The 10,364-nt window shown below is 36.2% G+C and overlaps 1 long non-coding RNA gene across 1 annotated transcript; it reads left to right on the top strand.

The window, feature by feature from the left end:
• The first annotated feature begins 7,663 nt into the window (after positions 1-7,663).
• On the top strand, positions 7,664-8,362 carry LOC149647066 (uncharacterized). The gene is made up of 3 exons (XR_016371816.1): positions 7,664-7,727; positions 7,799-7,867; positions 8,268-8,362. It is a non-coding gene; the product is annotated as an uncharacterized LOC149647066 (long non-coding RNA).
• Positions 8,363-10,364: the final 2,002 nt, after the last annotated feature.

Genomic DNA, 10,364 nt, shown 5'->3' with positions numbered 1-10,364 from the left:
TTCGCTAAAGAAGGAATCTCAGCAATAAGGCTACTATGAATATGCCACGCCTGTTAGCAACGAAAAGTTGTTATTCAACGAAAAAGTTAACGAACAAGAGTCATAAACCAACAGACTTTAAAAGCAGAAATCAATAAATTATATAAACCTCCTAATATTCAATGATTTTCAAGTGTCGGTGACAGCCAGTTTCATAGATATACCTTGGAGGTAATAGCTTAACTGGAGGTGAAAAGAGGGTGATATATGTTCGGCAGCATAAGTTACTCACTATGTTTTAGTATACTTGGACCTAAAATTGCGGCGCCATCTATGGCGTGCCTCGGTTTTTAGCCACATCGTATGTATGAAAATTAAAAAAAATGGTGTTTTTTTTTTCACTACTAGATGCCACCAGAGGAGTAGGCCCACCTTACCGCGAAGTATGCTGGGTGTTTTAATTGTCAACCATGGGTGCAAGACCTCTCTGTAATAGGTACAGGCTTTTCGCCTCCAGTCAAGCTGGTTCTTCCTAGAAAATAGGGAAAGTTGTCAGTTGATAAGATCACACATTTTCCCGTTGGAAGCGGCGCTAAGGACGTCTTAAGCAATTAATATACAATTTCACACAAACGTTGATAGCATACTACAACTCTCATAAAATACATATGGATTGCACCTCATCATTCACGTCTAGAAAAACTGCTAAATGCCCTCGATGAAAAACAAAGTACATGGTATCGATCGGAATCTGATGTATATTTGTTCAGAAAATTGATAGTGTTCATTGTCAAATATTCGAAGTCACCGACACTTTATAACTGTGACGAGTTTAAACTCCCGAACTTTTTTTGACGAGGAAAAACTGGAGTTTCTGTATTTTTTAATGTGGTCTAGCCCGAGTAAGTGTTCGATCACTACCCCAAACACATTTTGAAGGATTAACTTCACTGTAATTTATTCTAATTCAAACTAGCTACACAAACTTTATGAAAGTTTAAAATAAAGTTGAATGAACAACAAAGTAACTTTTATATATACAAAAACGGATTTATGTACTAAGAACGTCGGATCATAGCTTTAGCCTCTGGTACCATCCTCGCATACTTTATTGAGAAACTTCGTCTGCTTATATTTTGACTCCACCCACAAATTATGTATATAGCGACTTCTAGTGGTCGGAAATATCATTCTAATCTCTATTTTTGTGGTTAGATAATTTTTTTCCCCAAATTTTGCCAGTGGTAAAAAAGCAAAGTGGGCAATCATGTGATATAACTCCCGATTTAGTGGAAGTTTAAAGTTAAGAATATATATACAATTGATGTTTCTTTAAATATTTACTTTTATTATCTGGATTTTCTTTCTTTGTACTAAAATTATTATTTTAGTACATTTAAAAGTTATTATAATTATTTACTTTACTTATGCAGTATCTACATTTAAAGCCCAAAATACATGAAAGAATAAGGCCGATAGATGGCGAGCGCGAGTTTTGAAATTATAAGTTACTCCCATCAAAACATACAAAGTAGTCGAGGATGGGTAGGTAATTTGCTACGTTCAACATTCTTCTTACATAAATCCGCTTTTAACCCTCCTCGATGTGAAAACAGGATATCCAAACCCAGAGCCGGAAATAAGCACAGGACACCGGACATTGCCCACTAAAATTTTAAAATGTCACACATTTTTTTTGTAAACTTATGGGGTCAATGGACATTTTGACTAATAACTTTTTTCGAAGTTTTGGTAGCTAGACTATGAAGGTGGAACACTATATTTGCGCACTCCAGTGGACAATGTCCTACAAATTTTTCAGTCAAAGAGGGATCACTGGACACATGTTCTATAAGATATTTTTCGTGCTTTCGGCCCTGTCCAAATCCAAGGTATAAAGACATACAAGGGGTTGATACATTGTCGTCTCTGCAATGAACATTATACTTTTTACGATGACGTCACGGAGAAGTATTACACTGGACGTGCGCGGTTGTCAAATCGGAGCAAACGTATTCGCAATATCGGGCCCGCGTTCGCAGTTCACAGGATTAAGATGTACGTTGCGATTGGCTAAGGTTACGAGAAACGCCTACCCTCCCAAAGGCAGGTCTTCTACCAGGGAGGAGAGACTTACTCCCTGCTTCTACCGAGGGTTCACGCAATTGCGCTATTTCTTACCACTTATCGGGAAACAATCGCCTTCTATACCCTAAATTTCCAAAAATTGTTAAAGAGGCCTACGCTTGAATTCAAACGTCAATAATAGCTGTTTAAAATTATTTTAGGAATAAAGTTTCTTAAAACGACTTAACTAGAATTAAGGTAAATTACGGACGATTAAAATAATTAATAAGAAAAACCTCTTCATTGGGAAGATAGCCTCTCATCTCGCCTCGAAGAGGTTTATTTGGTTTACCAACTTGTTTATTGTGATACTTGTACTGAATAGGATTTTACCTTTGAGCGAAAATGATCACTTCTTTAGCTATCAATGCAAATTAAAACGTTTTTGTAAAAAAATTGAGAAAATTACGAATCCTCAAACTAAAATTGTGAATTTGCATAACTCTACCTACGTGTGTTGACATAACTTATTAGCAATTAACCCAATAACGAAGCTGTAGCAGCGCAAAACGAAATATGATGGAACCAGCACGAACTAGATATAGCCGGGGATCATTGAAGCTATGGTTTCGAAATAAGTTTAATTTAACCGTAAGCAATTCTTCTGCTTTGGCAAATAATAAATCTAAAATCTAAAAAATCATAACTTAGGTAAAGGAAAAGTATAGTTAACATTAACACAACCTAAAAAGAACGGTATTTTCTAAATATAAAAGGAAAAAGATAAAAAAAATAATAATAATAAATGATCTCTTATTACAAATTAACGGAAATTTTGTTACGCGTTTTTTCGGAGGTCCTTATTTGAAATTATCCATAAAATCTGAACCAAATTATCATTCGGAGATATTTCCAGGATGTTTCACTATGCAGAATGGTTTCGTAATTAGTAGAAGAATCGATAAAAAATCACTTGATTTTCCTCTTGACCCTCCCTTTAAAACACTAGGGCAACGGCGAGAAGCTAAGCAAGTTCTTCAATATTCTTGTTTTTCTTAAGACAAACTTCCTATGCTTTAGAAAACGTGTTCCTCAACTACTACTTCAGGTAACCCTGACGTTAATAAACCTTCAAAGCCTGAACTACATTTTCACTCTGAGGAGATAAATACTGCTATCACAAAAACCTGGAAACACAAAATTGCAGGTTCAGTCACACGCAAAAAAAAAAAATAAATAACTCCAATTCTGTATATGACCAGTTGAAGTTGAAATTAAGATTTCTTCCAGATATATTTTTGATAGAAGGGTAAGTTTACAAATTTTAATTATTAAATATTTTTTGATAAACGAATATTATATTGCATTATGTAAGTATAAAATGAGATTCCGTGCTTTCCTGAAACTTATATAAAACACTGGCTTAGCTCAGAGCCCTGCATCTGCCGGGCTTAAGCCAGGTTGGGTCGCGGCTATTCAAATTTTCGAAAGAAAGGGGCCGGGCTTTTGCTTATTGTTCAAAAATTCAACTAGCGTCGCTAGGGTTTAAAATTTGGGGGGGGGGGGCTAAGCTGGGCAAACTATTTGAATGTTATTATTAGAAATTCATAACGAAATATTGCATAATTGGTTCATGGCAATATGTATAGAGGTTTCCGAAAATGCGTGTCCACATGAAATTGTTCGTAAGAGTAGGTAACCGAATTTATGACTATGAGACAATTGTGGATGAAGGAATATCACTCGTCTTAGTTTTAGTTCTGGTTTGCTTTTAGTCCCAGCTCACTACTGGAACTCCCTTCGAAAGAACGTGAAACATTTTACATCTCTCCGTCTGTTGAATGGTCTTCTCTATTTGTTTTTCGTTCATTTATTAGTTTTTTGTAGAGATGGGCCGATACCGATCCCATATCGGTATCGGTACCGATATTTGGCTTTAACCGATATATCGGTATCGGTTAAAAATGAACCGATATTTCTACCCGATATTTTTTAAAGAAAAATATTTATGTTGAGAGTAGATGGCGCCATAACACTTAATTTTTAACGAATCACAAGCACAAGCACCAGTATGAGCACTTATACAAGCACAAGCACCAGTATGAGCACTTATACAAGCACAAGCACCAGTATAGGCACTAATACAAGCACAAGCACCAGTTCAAGCACTTATACAAGCACAAGCACCAGTACAAGCACTTATACAAGCACAAGCACCAGTGCAAGCACTTATACAAGCACCAGTACAAGCACAAGCACCAGTACAAGCACAAGCACTTATACAGGCACAAGCACCAGTATAAGCACTTATACAAGCACAAGCACCAGTACAAGCACTTACACTTTTTCTTATTTATTGAATATTGATATCGGTTAATTTATCGGTATCGGTTTAGTATGGGTTTAATCGAAGGATCGGGTAAAATATCGGTATCGGTTTAATATCGGTTTAATTGTTGGATCGGGTAAAATATCGGTATCGGTAGGTATCGGTTTCCCAAGTATCGGATTATATCGGTATCGGTTTAAACTGGTATCGGCCCATCTCTAGTTTTTTGTACAAAACTGTACTGTTTGATAATGGAATTCATCTCTACAAAGCTGAAACTTGACGAATCTATCAATATATTTTTTATATGTTGCTGTATAATTTTGGAGGGCTGATAGTAGTTTTTGGGTAGGGTTTTCGAATTATTTTGACGGGGCTAAGTTTGAAATTTGGGGGCGGGGCCTACCAACGCCACTGCAAAATTAGGACCGGGCCGGATTTGGTTCTCCTTTTATTCAAAATTCAAATGAAAGATAATTTAAATGAAAATAAGCTCTTCAACTCATCGCAATCAGATGAATGGAATAGGAACGACTAATTGAGAAACAGAAAAACGCTAATTTTTATATATACATAACTTTATAAGATATGTACCATACTGGTTGCTGAGAGCTAGTTATGATCATGAAGTGACGTAGGTGAAACGTCATAAAAAAATTCACCCTGTATTTGTAATTTATTTCGTTAATGATTTCACTGTTATTTAGAATATGGCTGACTCGGAGACGAAAGCCGATGGAAATGAAAACCAAGCTAAGACTGATCTTAAAACAGTAAGCGTTTTAGTAGCGTTTCTGAGCATTGCACAGTTTTTCGTCTTTCTATCAGCGTTCATACCGTCGTCTTTCTATCCAGAAGCAGTAAGTTGAAAAAATCTAAACTACAACGTTTAGAGCTTCGTATTATCTATCCATTATGCGCAAATTAGTGAATAATCGATTATTTATAATACGATTTAGCATAAAGTGCACAACTTCTGTGGATAAGATAAAACGACGTGGATAATGGATAGATAATGCCGAGCTCTAGCAACGTTTGCCTCTAAAACACACCTTAATAGCATAATTTCATAAGGTATGCATGTTCCATAAGCTTGTCACTGCTTACTGATAGCTTGCCATGAAGTGAGGTAGGTGAAAAGTCGTAGATTCTCGTTAAGCGACACCTGGTGAGGCACTGTCAAAGGCTTAGTACAGACTAAATAGGATGATGGACTCCAAAATTAACCGAGTGTAGTCGATTCTCGCTTGTCGTTCTCGAACTAGCTCTCTTTATATCTCTAGCATTACGAAGTATAGGAAATGCTACACTTATGGAACATATCTTATAAAACTATGTCGCATGCAAAAGATTATAAGAATTGTGATGTTTCCCGAAAGGTTGAAAATTTAAGCCCTATTTTCTAGGCGCAAGCAAAAGGTCTTCATGGAGTGGAGATTGGCTGGATATTAGGCGTTCTTCACCTTTGTGTTATATGCGTTGTGTATATCGAATTTAAACTGGTAAGTAAGTAGTCACGGCTTATTCAAATAGTTTGAATGATCGTTTGCTTGTAATTCGATCACTGGTTGGGACTAAGTATATGATTAAAGGCTCGATTGTCATTATATTACTGGGTAATTGCCACGTTTGACGCGAACACAGGCAATTTATGGATAAATATGTTATTAATTGTCATAGGATTAATAGATAACATTTTTTACAGATCTATTTCATTTCCCTTAAAAAACAACTAATTCTGGGACTGGTTGCATCCGGATTAGCTTCTATCCTTTTTGGGTAAGATTAATGCTTGTTATGAATTTTAAAAGCCATTTTATGACGTCAAGAGTGATGAATTCGAAGTCAAGGCTTATCACAGGGAGAAAAAATCCTTAAAATATACAAGCATGAATTTATTCATTTAACATGAAAATATAAGTGCACTGACTAGTTAAACTACATATTCAGGGATGGGAGGGGCTTAGCTTGCGTGACTTCAGAGAATTTCCGGTGGTTTGATTTTAAAGCTAAAGCTCTTGTCATGGGAAAGTCTAATTATGCTTGTAAATTGACCAACTACCGCATTAATTTTACCTTCAACAGCAGGAAAAAAAAACAAGCATCATCAATTCTTACGATTTCAGATGTTGGTAGCTAATTTTCAACAGTTTCATTTTCTTTATGGCCAAGGCTTAGCACTTTATCAACAGGTTTCACCTTTAAATTAGGAAAAACATTGCTCGCACTTAATACAATTTCCTTTAAAAGATCAATATCACTTTCGGACGTCGTGTTAAGATATTTATTCACGTATCGGCGAACATTTTTAATATTCAGTTGACGCAGTTTGGTAAACCTAACCGAAAATTGTATCCCTCATACAATTTTGTTAAACTGGTCGTCTGCTGTTCGAACTTCCAGGTGTCTCGATTTTGATTGGCTACCGCGATGACGTTAAACGCGTATGTAATAGAAAGGTCCCTCCCATCCCTGAATAACATGATAAAAGGCTAATGATACACTTATATATTCACGTTAATAAATAAACTCATGATACAAGTGCACGTTGATTAAAATTTGAAGCAAGGTGTAACACCGCTAGTTTGAAAAATCATTTTCAATTTTGCATTATTGCCAATACTATTATGTTTTACATGGTATTACGAGTTCTGCAAGCGTAAAATATCATAAAATCAATGGAAATTTCCTTATATCGACTTTCCTCACTCTTTTTTGTATAATCCTTCATGTTTTCCGCATTGCACTTCTGCCAGATTCATTAGTATCGCAAAGTACAGTCCCGGACAAAAGTTTGTCCGGGACTGTACTCCAAAGAAGTCAGTGGTGGATGGATAAAATTATTTGAAATACGTCAGAGACACGTGACCATGCAACGCTTAGTTCGTTTAATTTCGCAAACTACCATCAGGGAATCGCTGCAATTTCGCGAAAACAAAGACAATATGTCCAGTTCCACTCTATACGTTGTCTTTTGATCTTGGCGTCACGTGGTGATTGTGACGTATTTCAAAAATATTTTACCCACCTGTCGTTGCCTTCTTTGCAGTACCTTTAATGAAATGCTAACTCGAATCTGAAGCTACGCTGAGCAGACAAGTCTAAAAGTCTGTACTTATATGCATGCACGACGAGTTTATAGTGCCTGGCTCCAGGTTGTATTATTGTTTTATTTTCATAATGTGACAAATTAACTTCTAGACTTGCATATTTAATTGAAAACAAATCACTGTTCATGGCGAGTCAATTCTTGTGCAGAATAATTAATGGAATAGCACTTGCAACAACGGATATTTCAACTTTCATCATCGCCAATATTAAAGTTCCCATTGAGTACTTATCAACAGCAATGGTAACACTTGAAAGATAGCCAAATAAAACACTTAAAAACTTTCATGAACATATGTTTTACAATGTTTTAAGGGAGTTCTGGAAGGACTTATTGCATTTTCTATGCTTGTGGCAGCGCCACTTGGATCTATTTTATATCAAGTATAAAATTTTATCTGTACACTTAAAACCGGAGCTTCATTACATGAACGTTTCTCACTTCAGAATATCAGACATGTGTGTTAGAAATATTGCAGTGTTTTTTAAGGGGTGAGTGAACATTAGACAAACCAGTTTGTTGTTCAAAAACTACAAACGGACAAACATAGGACTCGGCGTTCACTCTGGAATAACCAAAATACTTTGCTCTCGCTCGAGTCGTGTCGCAAAACAAAAACTTTCGAGAAAAGACCAGCGTGAGCAACTCTCGCGAAGGGTTAAACGAAAAACATTGCCTTCATTTTTACTCGCATGTCGAAAGAAATACCAAAGAAAATTTGTTCATGTAACGACTCTTTGCTACTTTTAAATTGTTAAATGAAATAATCCTTTTTTTTTTCAGGTAGGGCCCTATTATACACCATTTGTTGTTGTTGGAGGGCTGTGTATTATCTACGCTATAGTCATTTTTATTGCTATACCTGAAACAGGTAAACTATTAACTGGCAATATATTTTACAAAATAGAACCTGAAGCACATGGTGTTCCAAAAAAGGTGTTGGCACTGAAATACAGTTTTATGACATTTTGCTAAAATTGACTTTCCTACAAACTCCAGTTTTCGCTTCGGAAAGGCAGGAGGCTTTTGTGGGCTGGATTTATAAGTGCAATTATAAATCCCGCCTTCTAGCCTGGAGTTCAGGAAAAACGTAAACTAGTATAGGGATTCACTGGACCCGCATTTTGCTTTAAGGAAATACGGACACGAAAATCTTAAAGCTGCGATTTAAAAAAATACCTAGGGTTCTCTTAACATCGATACGATTGTCTTTTACTTTTTAGCGCCATCTATTGATGGGCTAAAAAGTTATGTATATATATGGAACACTTACTGCCCCCACTTTTACCCCTTTTACCCCCTTTTTTAGCGCCTTTCCCCCTATATTACCCCCTTTTTTGCCCCATTATGACCTATATTACTGCTGGCCGGGCGTCTTTACCCGCCGTTCACAAGCTATGACGGGTGTGTTTACGGATGACCCCTTCACAAAATTAGCATCACTATTAGGGGGTCATTCGTAAAACATTCTAATCATAACTTGTAAACGGTGGTTCATAGGGAAAAATGTCATGGAATATATTCGACTCAAAAACGTCCATAGAGAACATTATACGTCGGCCTAACCATCCTTTTTGGAACACAATGTATTTGGAACTGAAAGTTTTTACTTTCAGAATCTGAGGAAAACATCACTATGAAATTCGCCCTAAACAAAACCTTTACCAGAGGAACGTTTTATTACATATACGCCTTTCTTTTATATGGAGCTTTGCTCGGGTTTTTCGCTACAATGTTGGAACCTAAAATTAGAGAGGCAAGTATAATTTTTTGCGACTTACATTGTAGCAACTACATTGTTGCACTAGAAGTTAGTCTTTTAATAAATCTATTGTTAGAGATCAGATTAGAAAGGCCACGGCTGCCGTCTTGGTAACAAAAGCAGCAAATGCGTGTAAAGTAGCCAGACAGTGCTCATAGTTAAACGTTGTTTATAGTAATGGATTGTAAGCACAAGAAAATATAAATGGCCATTACCGTTTTTAAAAATTATGGTAATTTGACATCTCTAGTTGAACTTTACACGTGGCTGATCTCGTGTTGCTATCAACCAATGAAATTGCAGTTACAAAGACGTCAGAAATATGACGCGGCTTACAAAACTCGCGTAGAAATTACCTTAAGAGAACAACTTATGTAACTACTACAAACCCTTCATTATCTTGATGGTCTAATTACTACAAATTTCTTAAAAATACTTACTGATACATTTAACCATCCTTCAATTTTCGAATTTTCACTTCCACATTTGATTCTAAAATTCATGATACCACTTACTCCAACATTCAAAACTTTTTGCTTTTGTAGTTACAATTCTAAAACTAAGAATTAATTATGCTCGTTTGGCGTAATATATTGTATACTTAAATTTCTAGTTTGGTCTGAATCTTTCGCAAGTTGGCTGTGTAATGATGGTATCTAACTTTGTTCAAGCTGTTGCTTTCCCTATTTGGGGTCAAATTTGTGACCGAACTGTAAGTAGTACCGTAAGTTTATAAGATATGTTCCATAAGTATGCCACAACCTATACTTCATTATGCTTGAGACTTACTGAGAGTTAGTTCGAGAACGACAAGCGTGAAATGACTACACTCGGTTAATTTTGCAGTCCACCTTAGTCTGCACTAAGCCTTCGGCAGTGCCTCACCAGGCATCGCTTCACGTGAATCTGACGTTTCACTTACGTCACTTCATGACAAGCTCTCAGTAACCAGTGACAAACTTATGGGACATATCTTATGAACTTATGGTAGTAGTTTTGATTCAAGTGAGGCTGTATGGGTTATCTTGCTGGGTTTTTTTATATTATTGTTTTAATAGGAAATGTATAACGTGGTTGCTTTCGTATCGTGTTTAATCGTTATTGCTGGAATGGTGTTA

Source organism: Phalangium opilio, unplaced genomic scaffold, assembly GCF_054372755.1.
Source record: "Phalangium opilio isolate 3A_F unplaced genomic scaffold, DU_Popi_V2 ptg000089l_1, whole genome shotgun sequence".
NCBI lineage: Eukaryota > Metazoa > Arthropoda > Arachnida > Opiliones > Phalangiidae > Phalangium > Phalangium opilio.
Note: the sequence above shows the minus strand (reverse complement) of the source record. Positions and strands in the feature narration are given on the sequence as shown.